We start from the raw sequence: 26,977 nt of genomic DNA on the forward strand, positions 1-26,977 counted from the left end.
TTCGTTTAAATCATGAGACTATTATATAAGTGGTTAATCACTATTTTGTTTTTTTCGTCATAACACAAAAAAGAAAGGGGTGTAACGAAAGTGTGGCATCGTGTAAAGTTAAAGTAAACTTTGGAATGGACTCATGTGCTCCGTGTTGCAGAATCGACTAGGAACCACAAAGCTCCTCTTCACTGTCACCAACAGGACTGATACTTACAACAACAACTCGTTTTTTTTTAACCTAATAAATAGAGGAATTATGGGGGTCATAACAACAGAAAAGCAGATATAATGCACAACTTACAGACTATTCAAAACTGAAGGAAAAACCGGGAGGTTGGCGACTGTAACACAATTAAGGCACATGGAAGAATACTTGCAAGGATCTCACTGCATTTCAGTCGTATATCGTACCTTGACTTCGAACGTTGGTCGGTACTGCACATTTACGTTACACTCAAAGTTGAACGCAATAGTTTCATGAAAAGGAGGCAGTTGCACTGGTATCTACGTAATGAATACGACGAATCGTTTATGTCGTCTTTCTTCACAGAAAAAGTATCGAATTTGCAGCATCTCTGTGCGTCTCTTCTGCGGCTTCGATACAAGTCTGACAATCAGTAATTACTCAAAGCTGAAGTTGATAGTTATCTAATCTGCGGCCGATGAAGTGGCAACCCAAACCGTGTTCTCGTTAATATTAATAACGCAGGGCAACTGGCGCCTACGTATCGGCATTCATATCGTGGCGCTATCACTACATAATAAAGAGTTCTCTGATCGTCGCGAGACATCTATTGTAACGGAATCTGACTACCACCTCCCACCTAAAAACCTGTTATCTGTACACAGCAATATTAGAAATTCTTCTTTTCCAAAGTGTTTACAATTTCCTCTTCAGCTTAAAGCTTATATCCAGGAGCTGATTGTAGACATGCCATCGTAACATTCACCACGAAAGGAACATGCCACTTTCATCACCGGAGGTGGCAAACAAAAGTCTGTATTGCTTAAAAGTTACTCAGTTTACTTTGATTTCATTTTTTATTTTATTCATAAATGGTATGATATCGTGGTTGTAAAAATAAATGTTAAAATGTCAGCTCAACCACCAATTTACAATTTTAAAAGAAAAGCACTAGAATTTATATGTTTCGAAGATGAAGCTTTCATCTTTAGAATAATCTTACAAGAATCTGTAAAATCGACCACTATAAAACGTAAACAAGAACAATAAAAATAAAAAATAAGACCAACTATACACTGCGATTTAAGCTAAAAAAGAACTTGAAACATGAAGTCGACAGATACGAGAGGGATGGTGTCTACAAAATTCAATGTAACACCTGTAGTGCGAACTGTGTAGGCCAAACTGCTAAGTGCTTTTTAAGTTAAGGTACAAAGAACATATGGACACTTTCAGGCTTAGCAGTTTGGCGAAGTCAGTCGTAGCCACGCATATTTGCTAAACTGGATTACACAATTTGGCACGTACAAGATAAAGGCAAGAAACTGGATCTGTTAGAACAACTGGAGATTACTATACGTCCGAGCGAGGTGACGCAGTGGTTAGTACACTGGACTCGCATTCGGGAGGACGACGGTTTAATCCCGCGTCCGGCCATCCTGATTTAGGTTTTCCGTGATTTCCATAAATCGCTTCAGGAAAATGCTGGGATGGTTCCTTTGAAAGGGCACGGCCGACTTCCTTCCCCATCTTTCCCTAATCCAATGAGACCGATGACCTCGCTGTTTGGTCTCTTCCACCAAATCAACCCAACACAACACAATTACTATACGTCGCGTGGGAAGTCATAACACATTAGACGAACAGCTTGCAGATAACATAAATAACTTTTACAGAAACTTTTTAGATCTTTTTTAATGTCTGTTATTTATGGACTTTAGAGCTTTCGTTGATGACGAGATTCGACTTTCCGGGGTACCAGGCATAATTATATATCTTTGTATCTTCGTTATTCTCTTTAGATTTCATGTGCGTATTCAAAAAGTTTTCACTCGCGTTAGTTCTGTGTTTACTGCCAGATGTGTCTTTCAAGAAGATACAAGGACTGTGTACGCATATAGTTGTTATTGTGACTCTGCCAGTACCCAGTGCAACATATGGAATTCCATTTTACTCTATTTTATTAGTTGGCGGTATTAAGAGAACACGGCTGCAAGGGAAGTAGCCGCGTTGTTTGATTACTATTTTTATTGTTCTTGTTTATGTTTTATATTGGTCGCTTTTAGGGAGTCTTGTACTGTTATTTTGGTGATGAAGGCTTTACCTTCGAGACGCGTAAATTGTAGTGTATTTTTTACACTATAAATAGGAAGTTACACCGACATTCGCATTACCTGGCGCATTAAATCTGCGCAAAATCTCCAGCACTCGACGAAATCCTCCATAGCCTTCGTCAGGAACAACGGACTGCGACGACTATTGTTGTGATGACCTTTCACAGCCCGTAGATGGCTTGTGATTGGTCGGCGTACATCAGTACGTCTTGTTGACAGCGATTGTGCCCAACGCAGTTTTCATCTGATGTGTGTCCAACTGAGCAATTACTCTAGTAGAAATCAGCAAAATGTCGCCGCAGTTTCCACGCACGCCGTACAGGTAGTGCGGTCCTTCGGTAGAGCAGTGCACTTCCACGATGTGAGCCGGTCGGCGGAGCAGATGAAGATACCGGCGTGCCAGCGGTGCTGTTTTTGCCGCGGCAGAGCACCGTCTGAGCTGCCGATAGCGCACTCTGCTCTGCTCTGTGTCGCAGCAGACAGATAGCGGGCAGCAGCCTTCCGCTCTTCCTTGTTCCACCCGCATCTGCTCTCTCTCCGTGCTCTCTCCGCCACCCTTTTGTTGCGAGAGTTCTCCTTTCTCGAACCTTCCGTGGACTGTTTGCCTTGTCCCCTCACATTTTTTCCCTCGCCTACTTTTTTTCGGGCATTTATTGTTCATGGGTGTTCTTAGAGATAAGCGGGCCTGCAACTCAACAGTCGCTCCTTTGTTGTGCTCGTACGTACTCTCGTCTGTTACAGCCAGAGTGACTCTCGAGGTAGCACCGCGAGCAGTGAACCAAGCAGTGCGGCGATAATACACGGGAGGTGTATCTAAGATGGTTGACTTCGAGTTCATTTTAAGCAGACTGTTAGTTTCCTAGTCTTTCAAACGAATCGCCGGTGGGCCTTCCAGGTACACAATGGCCTTCCTATCCGCCACCATAGCCGAGGCAACTTATGCACACTTGTGCGGTGGCGCTTGACTCCCAGATAAGCCGGTTCGAAATCCTGGAGGTGGATGAAATTTTCGATGTCAGCATTGGGCCAGCAAGGGGAGGAGAAGTAAAGTCCTTGATCAACAGACTTTACGCGAATATCCTGGACAAAATTCCAAGGAAACAGGCCAACGAGTGCAGAGGAGCAGCACTCTTTCCGTCAGGCGCTGGACACATCCCGTGGGATATCCCGGCCAACATTGCTACACGACATTTTTATGACGCTCCTTCTTAAAACTAATCTATAGCTCCCTTAGATTCACCTTGTTGTCCACGAACAAGGGTTGCTGCTTGTAGCACTTGATGAAATGAAAAAATTGCACCTACAATTACCATAACGCCCAACATTTTTCATTCGCTGTTCTCTTGCTAGGACTGGCAAAACACCTTTTCTCCACGAGCGTTTGATCACCAGTGCACTGAGTGCAGTGGTAACACGCCGGACTCGTGTGCGGGACGACGGCAGTTCAGATTCCCGTCCGGCCATCCATGTTTTCTGTGATGTCTACAAATCGTTTAGGGTAACAAGCATGAATGGTTTCTATTGTGTTGGCAGAAGAGCCAACACCGTGTTGCTAGAGGAGGCCGAAATGCACGCTTTTAAGCTCACGCAGGCTGTCGTGAGGTCTGGAACAGTTATAGGAGTTGAGTCTAGTAAAAAAAAGGAGGTAACTGATAGAATACTTAACTTTAATCCATAATTGCAGAACATCGCTCTTGTTGATACATTATATAATCTCAATATAAACTGGTAATGGCGCCTTGCTTGGTCGTAGCAAATGACGTAGCTGAAGGCTATGCTAACTATCGTCTCGGCAAATGAGAGCGTAGTTGTCAGTGTAGCATCGCTAGCAAAGTCGGCTGTACAACTGGGGCGAGTGCTAGGACGTCTCTCTAGACCTGCCGTGTGGCGGCGCTCGGTCTGCAATCACTGACAGTGGCGACACGCGGGTCCGACGTATACTAGCAGACCGCGGCCGATTTAAAGGCTACCACCTAGCAAGTGTGGTGTCTGGCGGTGACACCACAGTTTCTTTGATAGGCCGCGGCCAGTTTCCTCCCGTATTCTTCCCCATTCCGAGCTTGCGCTCCGTCTCAAGTGACCTCGTCGTTGACCATAATCATGCTTCCTTCGTTTCACTTGTCCAAGCACCGATACAAAGTAATGAACCGATGAGTAGCTACTGTTTCATCAATAGGTTCTCAATGTTGCGTTACTAATTTGTATATTGGTGTAGGTCAATTCATTACTGGGTAGTAGATGCTTCCATTAGTGAAAAATCGAGTCTCATTTGTCCGCAAAACTTTCATAACAGCCAACCTGCAATATTTTCCATTTGTACTAGCCGACATACCAGTGTAGCCGTGTAGCAACTACGTGACCATTACTCCGACATGCGTTGCTGAAAAATGTAACTATTCTAAGAGCAAACCCTTTTCTACATTAAAGAAAGCTCTCACATCATTATAAAATCTCATGTATATATCTGTACAAGCTGCTTTATGTTACCTACCGGCAGTACTGTGTGCCCAATGGAAAGTACAGTACCACATTAAGCATGAAGATACGCGAAATAGACTCATCAGCACGGTGGACACACGCGGCTAATGTAACCTTTCTTCCCTCTACAAATTGCAGGGCCCTCTGCCTTATGCATTTGGCATACCGTCAAGTTGTGTCGGCTATTTTACGTGCATAAAAACTGATGTGCTCTTACACGGATTATGTTTTCTACTTGCGTTTCGCTGTGAGGTTCCAAGAAAATGCTAGTGCTGATCTACATTGTTTACTGATTTATGGCAATAATTTAATTATAGTCATTATCACATCTGATGGAAGCTAGTCTTCTGAAGCATGAAGTGTGAGGAATAAATTAATTCGGTAGCAGATGTTAAACATTACATTTATCACTGCTTATCAGCAGGCTACCACAGTGGTCACCACTCCACCTTCTCAAGGTAAGGTAAGTTCTACATGTACATCTATATCTATGCTTCGCAAACTACCTTATGGAGCGTGGTGCAGAGTGCTTGTGCTTTTGACCCCACTATAAAATTCCCCGTCATCTTCCCTGTTCCGTTTGCGATTGATGCGTGAGAAGAATGAATGTCGGTAAATATCTGTATTAGCTCTAATGTCTCCGATTATCTCCTTGTGGCCTTTTTTTTCGCGAAACGCACGTATGAGCGAGGAGGTGATACGTTGCCCAACTCTTACCTGGAATTACTCTGCCGGAATTTCAATACTAAACCTCTCTATCACAGACAACGCCACTCTTTAGTGTCTGCCACTAGAGTTTGTTAAACATCTCTGTCATGTCCTCGTTCCGAACAAACGTTTCCGAGACGAAACGCGCCGCCGCTTTTCGTTGGACCTCCTCTATCTCTTCTAGTAATCAACTTGGAAACGTATCTCCTAAGGTATGCATTTTAGAGCCCTTGTTGATTGAGCAATTTTCCTGTCATATCCCTGAATATGGTACATTCCTCCTAGGACACCCTGTCTGTGTAAATGGGAAGTGTTGACAACGTACTACAGTGACGTAGGGGAAATCCAAACGAACAATTTCACTTAGAACAGTTGTGCTCATGAAATCGGGAAATAACCTAAAATAGTTCTACATAATTCATCTAATGTACAGCGCATGCTGTGATGTCCTTAGGTTAGTTAGGTTTAAGTAGTTCTAAGTTCTAGGGGACTGATGACCTCAGTTGTTAAGTCCCATAGCGCTCATAGCCATTTGAACCATTTGAACCTTATACTGTAAACAGTAATGGGCTTATCACACCTTTTTGTGGTACTCGTGAAGTTACCTTTGCATCTGTCGATTATGATAATATATTTGTTACCGGAAGATTACTCGTCGTTCTTGTGGAAGTTTGAAACGTATCTTAGCTCTGTATGAGCACTGGACAGACCAGAGTCACGGAACGATAAATTAAGATTGCAAGCTAGTGGGAACCCGTTGTAATGCTGAAGGGGGGCTGCAGCGAACGCTATAAGAAGCTTTGTTTGCTGCTAACGATCTCGAGCGATGCGCAAAAGCGGATTTCCCACGAGGTCGCTGGGAAGTAGCTAACGAAGCAACAGGGTGTGAAGAAAGGTGACGCTTTGAGCTGCTGTGTCGGAATGAAAATATCCTTGAGGGATGAATGATTACTGGGCCACGAGAAGAAAGGCAGGAGGGAGGGGTGCCCGGCGGTGGCGAGGCGGTTTCCTTTCGGCGCAGGACGGTTCCTTTATTCGCGCAACCCTCGCGGCTTGAGTGATGGCGTCACTCTGTCACCGTCACTCGAGGCCCTTCCCCCACCGCTGCAGACGCGGGAACAATACACCGGCGTCGTCGCCGCTGCTGCTGGCTGCTTCTTCAGCGGAACTGGCTCTCAGCACTGGACTGGCCCACTTACGAGGCTCGCAACAGAAATGTGTCTCAGCAGAACGTACCGGCCCTCTGGTCTCGTGGAAGCTTTCAACGTGACGCTTCTGCTGGCCGATTTCCGCATAAATTTACCGCTGGACATTGATGTCCCGTCGCAGAGGGCAGCCAAAGTGAAGAAGCACTCGACGCAGCTGGTTATTGAGGAGCTGTCTGGAGGGACAACACTCGGGAGGTAACGGACGGCTCGCGGGCAGGCGAGGCGAGGAACGCGGCAGCCGGAGGGCGTGGAGAGGTCTGGAGAACAAATGTTTACGGTTCCAGGCCCTGTGTAAACGGCGCCGAGCCGCGCCAAGCCGCCAGCATGCGCGCTGCCATTGTGCTGGCGCGGCGCGGGAGGCGGGGGGGAGCTCCGCGCCGGCCTCTTAGTTATTCGCCTCGCCTAACGCCGTCCTCGCTCCCTGTCTATTTTTGCGGAAGACGAGCTGGACACCACACAGCCATATAAAATCTCTGAGTAGGGTTGGGGTACGTCGACGCTAGTTCATTCCAGGGCCATACTATTCAGGAGGATTTCGTGATGATGATGATGATGATGATGTTTGGTATGTGGGGCGCTCAACTGCACGGTTATCAGCGCCCGTACAAATTCCCAACCATTGCTCAGCCCAATTTCGCCACTTTCATGAATGATGACGAAATGATGACAACAACACAAATACCCAGTCATCTCGAGCCAGGGGAAAAATCCCTGACCCCGCCTGGAATCGAAACCGGGACCCCGTGCTCGGGAAGCGAAAACGCTACCACGAGACCACGAGCTGCGGACAGCAGGATTTCGTGATATTACGTGTACAGTGAGATGACAAAAGTCATGGGGCAGCAATATGCACATATACAGATGGAGGTAAGATCGCGTATACAACGTATAAAAGGTCGGTGCATTGGCGGAGCTGTCATTTGTACACATGTGAGTCAGGTGTAAAGGTTTCCGATGTGATTATGGCAGCACGACAGGAATTAGCAGAGTTTGAATGCCTGTTGGTAGTTTGAGTTGGACGCTGGTGCTGGATGCGTGGGACATTCCCTTTCAGAAATCGGTAGGGTATTCAGTACTCCGAGATCCACAGCGTTCAGAATGTGCCGAAAATACCAAATTTCAGGCGTTATCTCTCACCACGGCTAAAAGCAGTGACCCACGATCTTCACTTGACGACCGAGAGCAGGGGCGTTTGCGTAGAGTTGTCAGTGCTAACAGACAAGAAAGTCTGCGCGGAATAGCTGTAGAGACCAATGTGGGACGTACGACGAACGCATCCGCTAGGACAGCACGGCGAAATTTGGCGTTAATGGCCTGTGGCAGCAGACTACTACCGTAGTGAGTGCCTTTGCTAACACCACGACTTCGCCTGCTACGCCTATCCTGAACCATATTGGTTGGACCGTAGGCGACTGGAAAACTGTGACCTTGTCTCATGAGTCCCGATTTCATTTGGTAAGAACTGATGTTCGACTGTGGCGTAGACTCCACGAGACCATGGACCCAGGTTGTCAAAGAGGTGCTGTGCAAGCTGGTGGTGGCTCCATAACGGTGTGGGCTGTGTTTACGTGGAATGGACTAGATCCACTGGTCCAACTGAACCGATGATTGACTGGAAATGGATATGTTCGGCTTCATGGAGACCATTTACAGCCATTTATGAACTTCATGTTCCCAAACAACGATGGAATTTTTATGGATTAGAATGTGGCATGTCACCGGGCCACTGCTGTTTACGATTGGTTTGAAGAAATTCTGAACAATTAGAGCGAATGATTTGGCCACCCGGACCGCCCGACTTGAATCCTAGCGAACTTTTACGGGACATAATCTGCAAGTCAGTTCGGACACAAAATCCTACACAGACAACACTTTTGCAATTACCGACGGCTTTAGAGGAAGCATGACTCAGTTTTTCTGCAAGGGACTTTCAACGACTTGTTGAGTCCGTGCCACGTCAAGCTGCTTCACTACGCCGTGAAGGAAGTCTGGCACATATTAGGAGGCATCCCAGGACTTTTTCTCACCTCGGTAGAGACAAAATGTTTGCTGTAGCTGCCCAACGACACTATACTCTTTTTTTGTCGGTTAAGCCCCTGAGAGGTGGCAGGGCTTAGTCACTCTCCGGTGTATGTACGCAGTAGGTATTGCCTGTAACCCAATCAACTGTTCCATGTAAAAGTAGGTAGGCCGAGCAAAATTAAAGGTCCTGATTCGCTTCTAAAATATCGCCCTCTGTTTCTAGACATTCTTTTCTCTGCCTCGTGATGACTGGGTGTTGCGTGATGTCCTTAGGTTAGTTAGGTTTAAGTAGTTCTAAGTTCTAGGGGACTGATGACCATGGATGTTAAGTCCCATAGTGCTCAGAGCCATTTTCTAGACATTCACTGTTAAGGTTTTCTTGTTGAAAATCACTCCCTCAGTTTACTGGATTGTCGTCAACACAAATTGCATACACACGCCGCAGAGTACCTAGGCCTTGCCGCTATTCAGCCCCTATAGATAATAATAAACAGTCGCCTAGTATTGACAGGAAGTGTCGTCGAACATGTTGCCTCTAACAAATATTGTTCCCCATGACGTGATCTTTCACCCCTAGACGTTTCATCCCAAGGCTCTGAAACAACCTGCATATATAAGATGTGTAACAATTGTAGACAAGCCGGCCGGGGTGACCGAGCGGTTCTAGGCGCTACAGTCTAGAACCGCGCGACCGCTACGGTCGCAGGTTCGAATCCTGCCTCGGGCATTGATGTGTGTGATGTCCTTAGGTTAATTAGGTTTAAGTAGTTCTAAGTTCTAGGGAACTGATGACCTCAGAAGTTAAGTTCCATAGTGCTCAGAGCCATTTTTTGAATTGTAGACACAAACGAAAGGGGTGAGTAGAGAACAATGGAACATCGGTCAGGAAAACAAAGGTTTCGTCGGTACAACGTATTACAATTGAATCTGTGAACAACTTGGAACAGATTCTACAAGGATCGAAACAGCATATATGCATTTGACGAGAAGCATATTACAACAAGTGTCCCACCTGACCATCATTCATGCGAAGGCAGGCTTCAGCATGTCTTTTCATCAATCCCTGTACAGGTTCAAAAATGCAAGGCATGTTACTAATGCATTGTGGGCCATCAACAGTGCGTTCCCGCAGATTCCGACACTATTAAGGAGGTTGGAATACTGCGAAGTTTTCAAATATTCCCACATAGAAAAATCTAACAGGTTAATTTTTGGGGAGCTGGGAGGCTTATTCTTAGGTATCCGGAATTACGACAAAATGAAAGGAAGGAAGTTAAGCCACTTTGTGATTTACGCCTCATTTACAGTATTTCGAAATGGTTCAAATGGCCCTGAGCACTGTGGGACTTAACTGCTGTGGTCATCAATCCCCTAGAACTTAGAACTACTTAAACCTAACTAACCTAAGGACGACACATCCATGCCCGAGGCAGGATTCGAACCTGCAACGGTAGCGGTCACTCGGTTCCAGACTGTAGCGCCTAGAACCGCACGGCCACTCCGGCCGGCGATGCTATTTCGAAATAAACGTAGCCTTAGACAAAAATGTGTTGTAACGTTGGCATGACTGCAGTTGTGCATACGTCATGTCGGGGGAAATCATTGGTTGGCTGGTTCAAATGGCTCTGAGCACTATGGGACTCAACTGCTGTGGTCATAAGTCCCCTAGAACTTAGAACTACTTAAACCTAACTAACCTAAGGACATCACACACATCCATGCCCGAGGCAGGATTCGAACCTGCGACCGTAGCGGTCGTGCGGTTCCAGACTGTAGCGCCTTTAACCGCTCGGCCACTCCGGCCGGCTAAATCATTGGTTTTCGGGCGTATGTGTATAGGATTATCAGTTTGTTTCAGTGTTCTCTACACGCCCTATGAGACTGTAGCTATAGGCCTAACAGTAAAAGAGAATGTCGCCTGACTGGCGTGCCCATTTAGACTGAATAGTTGATAATAGAAGGCCAAAAAGGCTATAGAGGTAGATCCAAAAAGAAACATGTAAGCGAGGTCCTCCGCCTAGTAGACGGGTGATAGGTGTCAAGAGAGCTATGGACTCCAGGAATATCAAACAGGAGGACTGGAAAGACAGTAAAATATGGAGGCCGACGCACAGCGGCGATGCAACAAGTGAAATGTTGCGAGTCGTACGTGAAAATGTCGGACCCCATGCAGAAAACAGTTTGCAACAACAAAGATATTTTTGGATATGGTTGACCAATAGCTGATGTCGCAGGTTGATAAGGATTCCATGCACAGCACGATGGAGCACCCCTCCTCCTTTCCCTACCTCCCCAAATTCGGGTATCGAGGACTGCTTACTTTTAAATCATCTTCCGAACAGTTGTATCGCTCGTACTGGACGTGACGACCCTATGGTCTGCTCTTCTCCCCTGTATCTTCACACTTGTCACCCATTGATATCTTTTTATTAGGTAATATGAAATACCCTGTCAGAGTGCCTATTTTGCCGAAAACCGTTCCAGAACCGAAAGTACGTGCTTCACAATATATGGCGTGAAATGGATTATCGCTTACGAGGAGAACACGGCAAGTGCCATAAACCGATTTTCCAGAAACTTCGCTCAGTGGAACAGGGTTCAAAATAAGAGAACACGGTCTCGCCTAATAAGCAGATATTCGACCGTTTGCGAGAAAATGACGGTCAGAGTTTTCGAAGAAGTTTAAGTTCCTTGTAGGGAGTAAATAGTTAGCCGAAGCGGTGGCGGAGTGTCTCCCATCGCGGATTTACACTTTTGTTCCCCATATTTTTATTTTTGTTTTTCAGTTGTCTCCCATGTCCGTAGAACATTACTACACGAATGTTTTCTAATGTAAATTGAAATAGCGTTGTCCTTATACGTCCAATAACTGTATGTCTGATAAACGAATTAAAAAAAAATTAAATGAGAAAATTATTTGAAACTGTTTTAAGTGAAATTCCTGTAACATATCTCGATTCATAATCAATTGCAAGCGGCTTTTTGGAAAAGTGATCCGTTATACGTGGTTTGCCGATAAATTACTGCCAACATGTGAAATCTTTGACACCATTCATGACATTTCTTCCCTAAGTGAGGTTCGTACGGGAGAAATGTCACTAAGGCATTCCTGCCTTCACGCGTTGCTCGTGGCGTTCGGAACTTCTGTGTTTCGATTGTTTGTACAATCGTTGTCATCTAAGTATAAAATATTAAAATTAATATAAGAATTATTATAAGAATGAAATGTAATAACATGAGGACTTAAAAAGATTGTAACTCCTGAAAATACCGTCCACCTATATATTATACAATAAATAAATGACATTGTGAAAGCCATGGCCGGCCGGAGTGGCCGTGCGGTTCTGGGCGCTACAGTCTGAAACCTAGCGACCGCTACGGTCGCAGGTTCGAATCCTGCCTCGGGCATGGATGTGTGTGGTGTCCTTACGTTAGTTAAGTTTAATTAGTTCTAAGTTCTAGGCGACTGATGACCTCAGAAGTTAAGTCGCGTAGTGCTCAAAGCCATTTGAACCATTTGAAAGCCAGTCGTAATTTTACAATTTATATAACACCCTTGTATCCCCTAACTCGATAAAAACATTCGTGTAGCTATCTTCCACGGACACGGGTAGACAAATGAGAAAATTAAAAATAAAATGAAATACACAACAACAATAATCGCGTTTCAAAATGGTTCAAATGGCTCTGAGCACTATGGGACTCAACTGCTGAGGTCATTAGTCCCCTAGAACTTAGAACTAGTTAAACCTAACTAACCTAAGGACATCACAAACATCCATGCCCGAGGCAGGATTCGAACCTGCGACCGTAGCGGTCTTGCGGTTCCAGACTGCAGCGCCTTTAACCGCACGGCCACTTCGGCCGGCTATCGCGTTTCGAACACAGGCCGCAAAAATAAGAGGCCGCGACGGTAGCCTGTACGCCACCAGTTGGGCTGAGCTTGTCGCGCCCTAAAAGGCATCTACATTACGTCGAAAACTTTGACTGTAATTTTCTCAGAAACGGTCAAGTATCCACGGATAAGCTGACACACGTGTTCACGTACTTTGACCCCTCTTCCACTGAGCGAAGTTTCCGGGAAATCGGGTTGTGGATCTTGCCGTGCTCGCCCCTTTAGATATTGTGTGTGTGACCAAGAGTAGCCATATAGAACAGCTATAGAGCGTGTAAAAGTTTCAAGTTTCCTTTACTTTCTCTGTCATTCTTATCGATGTATCGCTATATATTAAATAGTTTCATTCTGAACTGCACTGTGTAGTTATTTCATGCAGTCTCGCAGCAAAGAGGCGCAATCCAGTGAGTCTCTTGTCTTCCGTTTTAAGACCCATAAGGACGTAAATTCCTGCAGAGGACAAGCTGTCGCCGTGGGAAGACACAATTTCCATACCGGAGGAGTGGGATTCAAACCCCGTCCGACCTAAAGATATACGTAACCCGATGACTCCGTACAACTATTAAGATGTAAACGTGAGTGGCCCTTTGAAAGAAGTCCTGTCGATTTTTTTCGTTATCCCTGACGTATATGAGCTTGTGCTGTGTTTGTATGTGCTCTCTGCAAGTCTCCGCACGGCGTGCGGCGGACGGGACATCATGCAACAATATCACTGTGCAACGCGTAAGAAGAGAAGACCGACGTGAAGTGTACAAAGAAGCCATGACGAAACCAGCGGAACAATTGGAAAAAAATGGTGAAGGAGGGTCATGTCGGCAGGCTCGCACTGGGGTCAGATGACGCTGCACCAGAGGCTCGTATGTGCAGCGAGGCGCGCGCTGCAAGAAAAGCACGCGCGGCGAAGAGCCGGCGGCGGCGGGCAGTCGCAGAAAAGGAGGCCGCGGCGGCTAATCTTCTGCAGATGGCTCGCGGCGCGGCCCGCCCGGCAAACAACACTCTCATTGTTTACATGACGTCACACAATCGCACAGTCGCCGCTCCCGAGCGTCGGCGGCGCTTGTTTTGCGGACGCGGGAAGAAAAACAAATGGAGGAGCGAGCCTGTACGTCTGCGTGTGCAAGTGGGCGTCCTGCGCTGAGCACTTCCCAGCGCCTTCCATACGCGGCGCCCACAAAAAGAAAACATACAGGCGGTTGCGCTCGTGTGAGTGGGCTTTGTTCTCGGGGCTGACATCTGGCGCCTCGTGAGACGAGCCAGACGCCGACGCAACAGGCGCGCCACTGGGCCTTTTACGGACCCCGGCCACGGTGTCCTGGGCCTGCCCCGCGGGGGGAGGGGGGGGGGGGGGATGTAGGGGGCCGCAGGCAGATTCCTCGGCACTCACCGCCGGAAGCTGACCCGCTGCAGCATTCCGCCGCTCACAAAAAACGCCCGAGCCACGTTTCCGTGTTGCACGGTGACGTTTCGCTAACGAGATTCCAGGCACATGCCATGCCGTTAACGGCAGTGGTAAAAAAGTAAAGGAGTATGGCCTCCACAGTTTTCAGCGAAATTTTTATCCATCATGGATGTGGAACACTGCGGCTGTAATCGAATAAAGGTTTTCAGAAATCATTCAGAGGCGGGAGAAGATCCACCTTTGGAATGAAATTCCTCATCTGTCTCCTCGACATATAAAACAAAAAAGGTATCAAGAGCGTATGCACAAGTTGTAGAGAAATAAAAGTTAACCTACCAACAGGTGGCTTTCCTCTAGCATCTTGAATAAGAAAATAGGAAAGGGTGTGTCGGCTGTAAGTGAAGACCAAAGTGGTTTTAGCAAGCACGACCGTGTCTTAATAACATTCACGGTATCAGACGGTTGCTGGAAAAATGTAAAAATAAAAATAAAAGCATATACATGATCTTTGTGGACCCACAGAAAGCATATGATAGTCCCAAGAATAAAATTGTGGAGAATTATGAGAAGGAGGTTAATGTGAGAGAGAAAATGGATTAATCTGGTTAAAAAGTAATACAATAACACAAAAGTAATCATTAAAATGGGGAACAAGGTTACTCGAAGTACACACATCAAAAAAGGTTTTGCATCACCTCAGTTCCGAGAGTTCCGGAACCTGTACAGAAAATTGGAATAGAGATCAACATAAACATCATTTCCGTCCTTTTTATTACTCGTGAAAACTACACATTGCCTGTTGTACCATCATTACAGCGAGACTTTCAGAGGTGGCAGTCCAGATTGCTGTACACACCGGTACCTTTAATATCCAGAAGCACGTCCTACCGCATTCATGCATGCCTGTATTCGTCGTGGCATACTATCCACAAGTTCAACAAGGCACTGTTGGTCCAGATTGTCCCACTCCTTAATGGCGACTCGGCGCAGATCCCTCAGAGTGGTCGGTGGGTCGCGTTGTCCATAAACAGCCCTTTTCAGTCTATCCCAGGCATGTTCGATAGGGTTTATGTCTGGAGAACATGCTGGCCACTCTAGTCGAGCGATGTCGTTATCCTGAAGGAAGTCATTCACAAGATGTGCATGATGGGGGCGCGAAATGTCGTCCATGAAGACGAATGCCTCGTCAAAATGTTGGTCGGAGGATGGCATTCACGTATCGTACAGCCGTTATGGCGCCTTCCATCACCACCAGCGGCGTATGTCGGCCCCACATAATGCCACCCCAAAACAGAAGGAAACCTCCACCTTACTATTCCCGCTGGACAGTGTGTCGGGTTGTCTCCAAACACGTCTCCGACGATTGCATGGTTGAAGGTATATGCGACACTCATCGGTGAAGAGAACGTGATGACAATCCTGAGCGGTTCATTCGGCATGTTGTTGGGCCCAACTGTACCGCGCTGCATGGTGTCGGTTTTGCAAAGATGGACCGCGCCATGGACGTCGAGAGTGAAGTTGCGCATCATGCAGCCTATTGTACACAGTTTGAGTCGTAACACGACGTTCTGTGGCTGCACGAAAAGCATTATTCAACATGGTGGCATTGCTGTCAGCGTTCCCCCGAGCCGTAATTCGCAGGTAGCGGTCATCCACTGCAGTAGTAGCCCTTGGGTGGCCTGAGCGAGGCATGCTATCGACAGTTCCTGTCTCTCTGTATCTCCCCCATGTCCAAACAATATCGCTTTGGTTAAATCTGAGACGCCTGGGCACTTCCCTTGTTGAGAGCCCTTCCTGGCAGAAAGTAACAATGAGGACGCGATTGAACCGCGGTATTGAGCGTCTAGGCATGGTTGAACTACATACAACACGAGCTGTGTACGTCCTTCCTGGTGGAATGACTGGAACCGACCGGCTGTCGGACCCCCTCCGTCTAATTGGCGCTGCTCATCCATGGTTGTTTACATCTTTGGGGGGGGGGGGGGGGGGGAGGGGGCTTTACTGACATCTCTGAACAGTCAAAGGGATTGTGCCTCTGATACAATATCCACAGTCAACATCTATCTTCAGGAGTTATGGGAACTGGGGTGAAGCAAAACTTTTTTTGATGCGTGTATTTTCGTTGACAAAGGTCTGAAACAACATTGTGGAGCGTCATTTGTTTCATTTAACATTTTATTTGGAAGAGGCACTGCATGGCTGGCACAGAAAATGTTCAAGCATGGGAATAAAGAGTAGTGACAATACTTTTCATTTTTATTTGCACTTGACCAGGGATACTCTCTCAACATGAATAGGACTTAGAATGCATGCTGAGAAAACTTAAGGAGTAGTATAGCAAATGGGGTTTGAGAATAAATCTGGACAAGTTGAAGTGAGTGTGTATGGGGTAGGATTTCATGAAAATTGGTACATAGGAAGAAGAAATTAAATCCTGCAAAAGCTACAAATATTTGCGAACAATTATAAATAGTTCCGGTAGACGTGACAAGGATATTAGTTCCAGAGTAGCCGTGGGGAATACGGCTAGTAAAGCTTTACATGGGATAATATGGCATAATAATATTCGGGCCCGCATCTCGTGGTCGTGCGGTAGCGTTCTCGCTTCCCACGCCCGGGTTCCCGGGTTCGATTCCCGGCGGGGTCAGGGATTTTCTCTGCCTCGTGATGGCTGGGTGTTGTGTGCTGTCCTTAGGTTAGTTAGGTTTAAGTAGTTCTAAGTTCTAGGGGACTTATGACCACAGCAGTTGAGTCCCATAGTGCTCAGAGCCCCCCCCCCCCATAATAATATTCGGCAGGACACTGAGAAAGGAATACTTCACAATGTGGTGGACAGCATAGTCCTATATGGAGCTGAAATATGGCCTCAAAGAAGGAAAGTTAGGGAGAAAATTCGAACAGTGGAAGTGGACTAGGCTTATATGAAAAGACGTCTGCAGTTAACGAGGCGAGGTGGGATATGAAATGAGGATGTATGGAGGCAAATGGAGATAACGTGCCCCATAACAAGCACCTTCGAGAGTAGGGCACTTGAATGGTACAGGAACATTAACTAGTAGCCGCCCGGAAGAGGAAACCCAGCTCAACGTTGGGAAAAATACATACGAGAAGGAGCGAACGAAAGATAGGACCAAAGGACTGGAACGAAAGAGGCCTGTGTAGGTCGGAAACTGCTAACTCCTTGGGGGGGAAAACCCGAAGAAACAAGAAATCAACATGACATTGCCTGAAAGGGGTGAATAACTGAACTGAGTTTGGTCATTCACTTGTAAATGTGAGCATACACACTTCTGTTTTTTAATATCTGGTATTTCTAATTGTATGAACTTTGGACCCTTTTCCTCTGTGTGGTACGTTTACATCTATTATACATTTGTGGTCCTGTTTTTAGCAGTGTTAAGCAGAGGATGAATCTGGTTTCTTTTATCTCCAGATCCTATGCCATTCTCTTAGTCTAGTACAAACTGAGCCCAGAAATCAATACGGCCACCCACCTTTTGTGATGGTAGACTTTTTTATTTCACCATTACCTGATTCAATCCTCTTAATACTCATAATCAGATGGTATACATTTCTTATTGACTGCTTATAGTAATAATGAGATCGTTGGTAGCTGTGGTAAGACAGAAGAAATCAAAAAAAGTAAGCAATGAATGTGGTGAAATAAAAGTATCTGGATACATATAAAATGTCGGCCTGTTGGCTTTACTTACAGTTATTTGAATCCATGGGATTAATCCTGGTGCATAAATCACTTTGGTAAACATAGTCTTTTTGCAGTTGGGTTAATTACACAGCACTACACAAACTTTTCCATATGCATGGTGCTGCAGAATTAACATAACTGCAAAACACAATGTATGTTTCCCAAAGTGATTTGTGCACCAGAGTGAATCTCATGGATTCAAATAACTGTAAGTAATTCCATTATGCCGACCATGTGTGTGAGTAGTTCCAGATACATTCAAGGCTTGCATGTTTCGGAGCTACAACTGTAATTTCAAGAAATTCATAGACGATTAGGTTGTAGCAACTGCTTCAGTTCATCACCTTCATTTGGCCACGAACTGTGCATAATATGACATGTTTATTACCGTCCAGTCATAAGTACTGGTATTTAAAAGTCTTTGCGTCAAACGTCTAGGGATAACAGATCACGTCATGGGGAACGACTTTTGTCAGAGCCAAATTCTTCGCTGACGCTTCCTGCCGACGCAACGCGTCCTTTTGTATTGGATTTGCCCATGGCAAGCGGCAAAGAGCAGACACTGCAGTTTGCGTATGCCTATGTGTTAGCTATACTCCCGTGATCTGCTCTGTACGAAAGGGATAGGCCAGGCAAAATTGAAGTTCGGCATACACTTCTAAAATATCTTTCTCTGCTTCGAGGCATTCATTCTTAAGGTCTCCGTGTTGAAAATCTTTCATCAATTTATTTGGGTAGGTAATATGGAGCACACCTCGTTAGTAGACCTTGCTAGTTCGGTGAAATCTCGTCGTCTAATGGCCAGCGAATATTAAAGGACGCCTAGCGTCGCCCGGAAGTGTCAGTGAATACTTTGTCTCTAACAGAAGTCGTTCCCCGTGACATGATCTGCTCACCCCTAGAAGTCTGATGACAGGACTTTGAAACATTCTGCATATTAAACTGTTTGAAGCGTGAGTACAAATTTGGAAATGTTGCAGCAATGCGGAAAACGAACATTTGATTGGAACGTTATAGTTAAAGCAGTTGTAAAACTCAAAAGATCAATGCAGCACTTGAAAATACAGTTTAGTTCCGAAACGCGTTGTTCTTCAATAAGATACCGAAGTTGGAATGTGTAGCAAAAATATCTCTGACATACAAGCCAAAATCACGGACAGTTCGCGGGGAAGAGATGTTTGTTCATAACGTGAAGCTTACTTCGTTCTACAAAATCATGTCCTTTATGTAAATATTTGTCTTATCTGTCCAATCTGAGCATGTCTATAGTGACTCAAAATAGATGGGACGTTAAGCTTCATCGCATCCGCATTCATAAGACGCAGTCTCCTCAAACTATAACCTGCTCTAGTCTTCGCACCTGAAGAGGAAAAAGAGTCGTTGATGGGAATCTTTAAACACACTTTTTTTTTATCTAGATTTTTCAGTTAACGAATGTGCCACAAGTAATTTTAGCTCTCTTCTACATGATCATAATTGAAAACAGTACTTTATTGCAGAATGAGACTCTGCAGCGGAGTGTGCGCTGATATGAAACTTCCTGGCAGATTAAAACTGTGTGCCCGACCGAGACTCGAACTCGGGAAAGGCAAAGGTCCCGAGTTCGAGTCTCGGTCGGGCACACAGTTTTAATCTGTCAGGAAGTTTCATATCAGCGCACACTCCGCTGCAGAGTGAAAATCTCATTCTGGAAACATCCCCCAGGCTGTGGCTAAGCCATGTCTCCGCAATATCCTTTCTTTCAGGAGTGCTAGTTCTGCAAGGTTCGCAGGAGAGCTTCTGTGAAGTTTGGAAGGTAGGAGACGAGATACTGGCAGAAGTAAAGCTGTGAGACCGGGCGTGAGTCGCTTCGGTAGCTCAGATGGTAGAGCACTTGCCCGCGAAAGGCAAAGGTCCCGAGTTCGAGTCTCGGTCGGGCACACAGTTTTAATCTGCCAGGAAGTTTCAGTACTTTATTGCATCTGTACCAAGTAAAATGACTGTACATCATCCGAATGCCTCACTGAAGAAACCCCAAAAGCAGTCCTAAAGACCCAACAGCATAAGAGCTCTCGTAGATCTCAGTGAGATGGAAGGAAAAGTTTAAAGTCAGACTGTAACCAATCGGCAAGGTCTAAGACATGTCAGAAGCATGATATTGAGGTGCATCCCTTCCTTAAGCAGAGGAGGATTTTATTTAAAAGTTATTTTTGTAGCTTCCAATCTCAAACGCTAATCTTCAGCAAAAATATTCTTGTAATACAGCTCGGGCAAACCAACGCATTAAGTGACTTGATTAAATAAAAATGCCTTTGGAACTTTACTTCCACCAACATGAAATCATAACAGGGGCCCTAGGCACTGAAATGTTCCGCCACTACCGGCGCCTCTAACGAAACAACTGAACACGAAACATTAATCCACGAAAAAATTACTAAGCTCAGCCAAAGTCAGAATGTATGTACGGAGGCTGTGGCATCTGTTGTACGGCTTCCTGTGGTGCCACGCTGTGCTATTGGCCGTCGTATTCTGTGTGGCCATTCTGCTGTTGTTTTGAAAGCGATAGAGTTTGTGTGTGATCTTGCACTGTAAGCAGTTGCCGAATTTCGTTACGAAATCATGCCTGCCGTTTGCTCAGCGTATAGCTGCAGCACACAAAACAGCGATAGAACTACGCATATTGCTAATTTCAAGTGAGTACTGCTTAAAAGTATTATCTGTTAGTGGTCTTGAATATTTGTCTTACACCCTAGCACAGAAAGAACTTTCGGGTGGTTAATTTACGTGAATACGTGAATTTATTATTTTATCCTAGGTTTCCATTGAGGAAATGGGTTACTGCGATGAGAAGTGGAAGTTGGCTTCCAACTGAACACACATGTGTACGTCACATTTTGACGCTATACTCAGAAATAATTTTGTTCCTGACTATAATTGCTAAAGACTAAAAGTTGAAAGTTATTGCGCCTCCCTATGGTATTCCACCTTCTTGATCTCAGCAAGTGGATTAAAAATTGCAAAATAAGGAAAGTTATTTGTAAATTGATCGAGTACATTTTCTCGACAGTTCAATTTGTGAAGGCAGCGAATGACTACTGATTATCAGATTATTGTAGTGGGCGAAAATACATTCGTCGGTACAACGTTGAGTTCTTTACTGTGATCCATGAGGAAACTAAGTGGATACTATAACACATAAAATACTAGTTCATTGTATTACAAATAGATAAGAAGAATTACTTAACCTTGTACAATCCCTTTCCACAGGAAGGTCATGCGTATTTACAACTGTCTCTGAACACTAACGTTTCACTTAATATAGTCGAAATACAAGTCTCTCACTCAGACTACATGTAACAATAACTTCCACGTTGTCTTCTGCGGAATACATTGATCACACAGCTGGCCTACTAGAAGACGTTGCTGTCGTCTTAGTCGATGATCGCAGACTGGGACTGACGGGTTCTGCGTTAGGCCGTAAGTAGAAGAGCCGACGCAGCGGCGTAGCAAAACGTTTCTCGCCGTGGCTATGCCGGTATCGCTCATTCGTGGACACGGCTTGCAGCGACTATCTTTTCTTGTGGTTGTGTTGCGTTGTACCAACCTTGTTTTGGCAACTCGCTGTTCGAACGACACCACACAAACGTGTATATCTTTGCAGTAGTATTACAGACACTGCGCTTCGTGCAATTAATCTCTCTATAGACTGAATCAATAATAATTGCAATAGCGAAAGCCTTGCATAAATTTCCAGCATATCAGTCTGATATAAATTTCTGATATAAATACAAATCAAGAACTGACTATTCTACAGTCAAATCTTAGTTCTTTCTTTGTAAATACATCAATTAGTACGGTATGTGGTGCCGCTTGTTCCATGATGATTGATCCGCGGCTCCACCGCAGTCAATGTAATCTCCCAGGTAGGTCTACTGCAATACCCAGAGCGCGATGCAGCCTTGCTGCTCGGACGTTCTTCTAAGTGGAAATGCAACTTTTTTTTTCTCCAAACCGATCTTACATCGCTTGTCGCCATTCACTCATCAATTAGAAACTTTATAACATTCTTTATTTTCCCTTGATCATGCAAATTTAATACTTGAGGGGAGGCAGGGGGGCTGAAGAAAAGTATCTAAATGGAGGAGCGTTACAATATACGCACAAGTTGTAATGTATTTTTTGTTGTAAATGAGCTACGATTCTTTACGTCATTGAGAGCCGGACGAAGGTGGCTGCCGAAACAGAAGGTGGTTCGAACAATCGTAAGAAGTGGAGTGAACGTGCTTGGAACTGAGTAGTCCTCTGCAGCCAGAGACACGGAGGTTCGTTATACGGCGCGGCGTGGTATCCCACGACGTGGGCCCCGGCTACGCGCACTGCCGGCGCATCACTAAAGTGCGGGCTTTGCGAGCGGCCGGGAAAGCGGCGACACTGATTGCTGTAGGCCTGTCCTCCCCAGCCACGAAACAGGGTAGCGCGCGACGACCACAAAAAGAAGACGCCTCCATCCTCGTTAATTCTCGGGAGAATTCGAGCCTACTGGTCAACAAAGTGCGCGCGGACCGGCGGCCTGTCCCCTGTCGTGTCGACACTGTTGCCATCCGCATCTGCCTTGTAAGAAATTAGCGCCGCATATTCGGAGAGGAATGCAAGTGAGGCTGCGTAAATCAACATTCCCCCAACAGATATCGTACGCGCGCTTTCATAAACACGCTCCTGCATTCCTTCTGGGACTAATTCTCCAGCGCTTTTCTTGGGGTTGGTAAACTATTTCCTTTTTTTCCTCACTGCTGAAACAATTCCGCATGTTGAGTTTCAATCCAGATACCATCACTCGCTCTTCAAGCGCAACAGAAAACTTCGTAGATCAACAAAAAATTCCAGCCTAATCATACTTCTACAAATGCGGCGTATTAGACACCTTCTAATACGTAATCGACGCATCTGGCATTTCCGAAATGATATTTTTAAGCTGCAGGTGTGTGTAGGCGGTAATGAAACTTACTGAAGCTTCGAATCTGGTAGTAAGACGTGATGCAAGGGTTCTGTTGGTGAGAATATCTATAGACGGCAGAGTATCGTAGTCCAGTTTTTCGGTAGGACAAAAGCCCGAGTACGGAGTGGTGTAGAGGAGACTGCTCCAGTGTGTCAGGAAATTTATTGTCGGACATTTGTTTTGAAAATTTGTACATGTTTGACTTCAGCTGGTTACGATCATATTTTTCAAAGTACTTCAATTGGTTTTATTGACGAAATCACATTTTCTAAATCACTACAATGAGCAAGATATAAAAAAAATGTGTGTGAAATCTTATGGGACTTAACTGCTAAGGTCATCAGTCCCTAAGCTTACACATTACTTAATCTAAATTATCCTAAGGACAAACACACACACCCATGCCCGAGGGAGAACTCGAATCTCCGCCGGGACCAGCTGCACAGTCCATGACTGCAGCGCCTGAGACCGCTCGGCTAATCCCGCGCGGCAGCAAGATATAAGCCACATGTTATTTTATAAATTACAATCACTTTTAATTTCTTCTATATTAGTTTTTCTTTTTGCTTCGTAGGCCATAGGCCTATATATTAAAGTGATTTAAGTGTTTAATGAACCCTCCTCGCACTTGATTGAAATTGTGTGCCAATCGATTCCATTCAATGGCGGGAATATGCCGGCTTAGACTGGATTGTTCATTCGCAGGGAATTTTATCACTTACACTTTTGCCATACACATCCAACATATAGTAAGCGTAGCCTCTGTACCCGGTTGTGATGCTGCATGCGCACTTTCTTGCTTTCTGTGTTTACAGAGGCAATTATTTTAATATGTAAATGCTACTTGGTTCAATCAGTCTTTTCCACGTTGTGGCTAAATGTGCGCTTCACACATACACGACGAACCGACCTTGTCTGGTACGATGGACAAACTTGTTATTTCTGTAAGTGACGGATAATGAGGCAGAATCAGTTATTGTTTTGTGTTACGTTGAAAAATTTGTCCCTGCGGTGACATAAACAATACTTCCTTCCTTGTCTGTAGACGAATAACCGAGACAACACTGAAATAGTACCTGTGCATATTGTTTCGGTCTTTTTTTTACTGTAGAGATTCGTCTTGTTGAGCATCTAAAAAATGGTTCAAATGGCTCTGAGTACTATAGGACTCAACTGCTGAGGTCATAAGTCCCCTATAACTTAGAACTACTTAAACCTAACTAACCTAAGGACATCACACACATCCATGCCCGAGGCAGGATTCGAACCTGCGACCGTAGCGGTCGCGCAGTTCCAGACTGTAGCGCCTAGAACCGCTCGGCCACTCCGGCCGACTTGAGCATCTCATCCGATCCTTTATTATTATTATTATTATTATTATGTAATTTAATTTCGAAGGATTATTCATGAAGTTACTGAGAACAGATCAGAGCAACAGTCATGTCCTTGAAACAACGAAGAAAACATTCTGCTCTCTTAGGTATGTTTTTCTCCTCGTTGGGAAGTGATTTCCATTTGACATTACTATAGCATTATTTTCACAAAACAACAGAAGATCTTGACGTAACTTATCGCTATTGACTACTGTACATTGTAGATAGCTATCACGAATGAATGAAAGGAATTATGTATGGATTTACTTTCAGTCTCGATAAGAGAAGCCGTAATGCATTACATCACTAATTATAAGTTACGCAACAACCAGAATTTACAACTGTGGAATAATTGTAGCGCTAAGATTCCATCGCTTGTAGTCAATCTTCGATAAGATGACAGACGTCAGATATCAAACTGTGAAGTGCCTGTAAAGAGCATACCCAACGCGCGCTTCCTCCACAACGTCAGACTTGGAAAGGAAGTTGCAGGTAACTTTGACTAGACTGTCAAACGTCTGCGAATACACTTAAGACCATGTTCAGATACCATTTCTGTTTCTCAGGGATTGCATGACAAGGAGTATACTATCAATATTTCTCTTTCTTGTTTATTTATTACATATTAATTCTTATATAGACCACATTTTTAATTTGAAGCATGTATCTACCCACAGCAAAATAGACTGACTCCTCAGGCTACTTATTGGTCCACTTCCATTATCATTAAAATGAAAAGTGAAAGGGTAACACGATGCAGTAGTACAAGAAATACTGCGGCATTACCACAAAAGATAACTATATTTTTATCGACGCAGTTTATGACTTCAGTAAATACGATGTTTCTGCAGTGAATATGTGAGGAAATGCTGTAACTTGCCAAGAGTTTTTTGCTTTCACTGCAGATCGTGTGGCACCGATTGTAGACCTTAGCGTCGGCTATATGTGTTGATTCTTTACCCAGGCGTTCCGAAATTGTGGTCGAACGGCTCTGTCGAGATATCAAAATATTTCCTTTAATATTCGTCAATGTCTTAAGCGCGGAGGTGGGAGGAGAGGGAAGAGGGGATTTGGTCGAAACGCGAACTTTATTCGTAACGTCGGAAGGAAGGATATTACATTAAGTGCGGTAATACTTGGTCGTTACTGACTGAACGTGAGGGTGCAAAGTTGCAAAGCCATTTGTACACTCAAATTGCTGCCTCAGTGATTGTCTAGATGTTCACTGCTGAACATTAAAAAAATCATGGAGGGAGTGTGCGACAGATGTCAAAATGGCAAATGACTGGCGTTAGAGAAAAACAACAACAACCATGCAATAGATAGGAGTAAGTCCATCTAGGTTTGTATTTGAAAGATGGTTATACAGCGGGTTTATGATCCAGAAATCGTATTTAACTGTTGATTGTTGGGGAGATGATCGTGTAAGAGGGAGAAACCTCTAGCAGCGCATGTCGAAATTCGATAGCGGCAATATTGTGGCCTATCGAGACGGTGGTTCATCGTTCAGGGATATTGTTGTCAGTGGTGGTCGGAACCCACGACTGTCACGGTGATATGGAAACAGTGGGTTCAGGACGACGATACTCAGCGCCATATAGGCGACTAGGGCCAAGAGATGACACACATATTATTCGTCCAATAATACAGGATTTTACAGTCGCATCGCATACTCTGAGCCAGGATATCGGCTTGTTTGCAGCAAGACAGTACATAAGGACAGTGCGACTACTTCTGGAGCACCGCGGATTGTCAACACAGCGACCACTGTTGCGGCGTCCCTTGACACGGCGGCAGAGGGCGGCGCGGCGAAGTGGTGTGCCCAGCGGCAGCACTTGACACAGGAGTTGGCACGACGTCGAGTTTTTAGACGAGTTCTGGTTCTGCGTGCAGCATCACGATGGATGTGTCCGTGTGCGGGAACTCTCAAGAGAACGGAAGTCGCTAGACTGCTCTCGACGTCTTCATCCGAGTTCAGCACCTTGAGTGAAGATATTAGGGGCCTTTGGGTACACAACACCATAATCTGTGTTCGCGCAGCCAGTAATTTGGATAGTGGCAGTAATTTCTGACGGAAGCCGTTCTATTTTCGAGGTCTTGTGGACGTCATTTCTCATCAAGACCAGGGGTGACCGGCATGTTGGCACTGCAGTCTCAGGACTCTCTCTCGATACAAAGGGTGTTCGACTGTAGTCCTGAAAACATTCGGTCATGGGTTGCCGAGAGACTCGCAGCCCCATAGCTCGCATGTCACTACGAATGATGAACTTTGCAATAGAGTCGAACTACCATTGAATGATGTACCCATATTCGTCATTTCAAATTCTACTCGTTGCCCAGTCGGGCTAGAGCCATTGTTGCTGCCAGCTCTTTCTACTAAACTTCGTACTGTGTATACAGCCAAATTACGTAAATATTTAACCACGTGCTCTTCCTTCTACAGTGTATAAGTTCAATACATAGAATTTAGTTGTCCCTCCTGACGCTACTATTTTAGAGGCCAACAGTGTAGTTTGCCCTCCGTGGCAAGCTGTTACGCCAGCGCAGATGCTAGGATTCTAGTTGAAAATCGGTCGCCGGCCGGTGTGGCCGTGCGGTTCTAGGCGCTGCAGTCTGACCGCTACGGTCGCAGGTTCGAATCCTGCCTCGGGCATGGATGTGTGTGATGTCCCTAGGTTAGATAGGTTTAAGTAGTTCTAAGTTCTAGGGGACTGATGACCTCAGCAGTTAAGTCCCATAGTGTTCAGAACCATTTGAACCATTTGATTGATAGTCGGTCTTCCAGTGGTGACTCGCGGTGAGCTGTCAACCAGGGGGCAGTGCAGTGGCGCGGCTTTTGGCCGCAGGCCGCATTCCAGACGCGTTCTCCCACGAGGGGCCGGCCGCCTCGGCCGTGGTCGCGTGGGATTAATTGCCACGGC

At 45.3% G+C, this 26,977-nt stretch overlaps 1 long non-coding RNA gene across 1 annotated transcript in view; it reads left to right on the forward strand.

Annotated features, from left to right (window-relative positions):
* Nucleotides 1-26,977, forward strand: part of LOC126095751 (uncharacterized) — a 1,187,680-nt gene that overhangs the window by 1,083,273 nt on the left and 77,430 nt on the right. The window lies entirely within an intron of this gene.

The sequence above is a fragment of the Schistocerca cancellata genome, chromosome 8 (genome assembly GCF_023864275.1).
Source record: "Schistocerca cancellata isolate TAMUIC-IGC-003103 chromosome 8, iqSchCanc2.1, whole genome shotgun sequence".
Taxonomy (NCBI): Eukaryota; Metazoa; Arthropoda; class Insecta; order Orthoptera; family Acrididae; genus Schistocerca; species Schistocerca cancellata.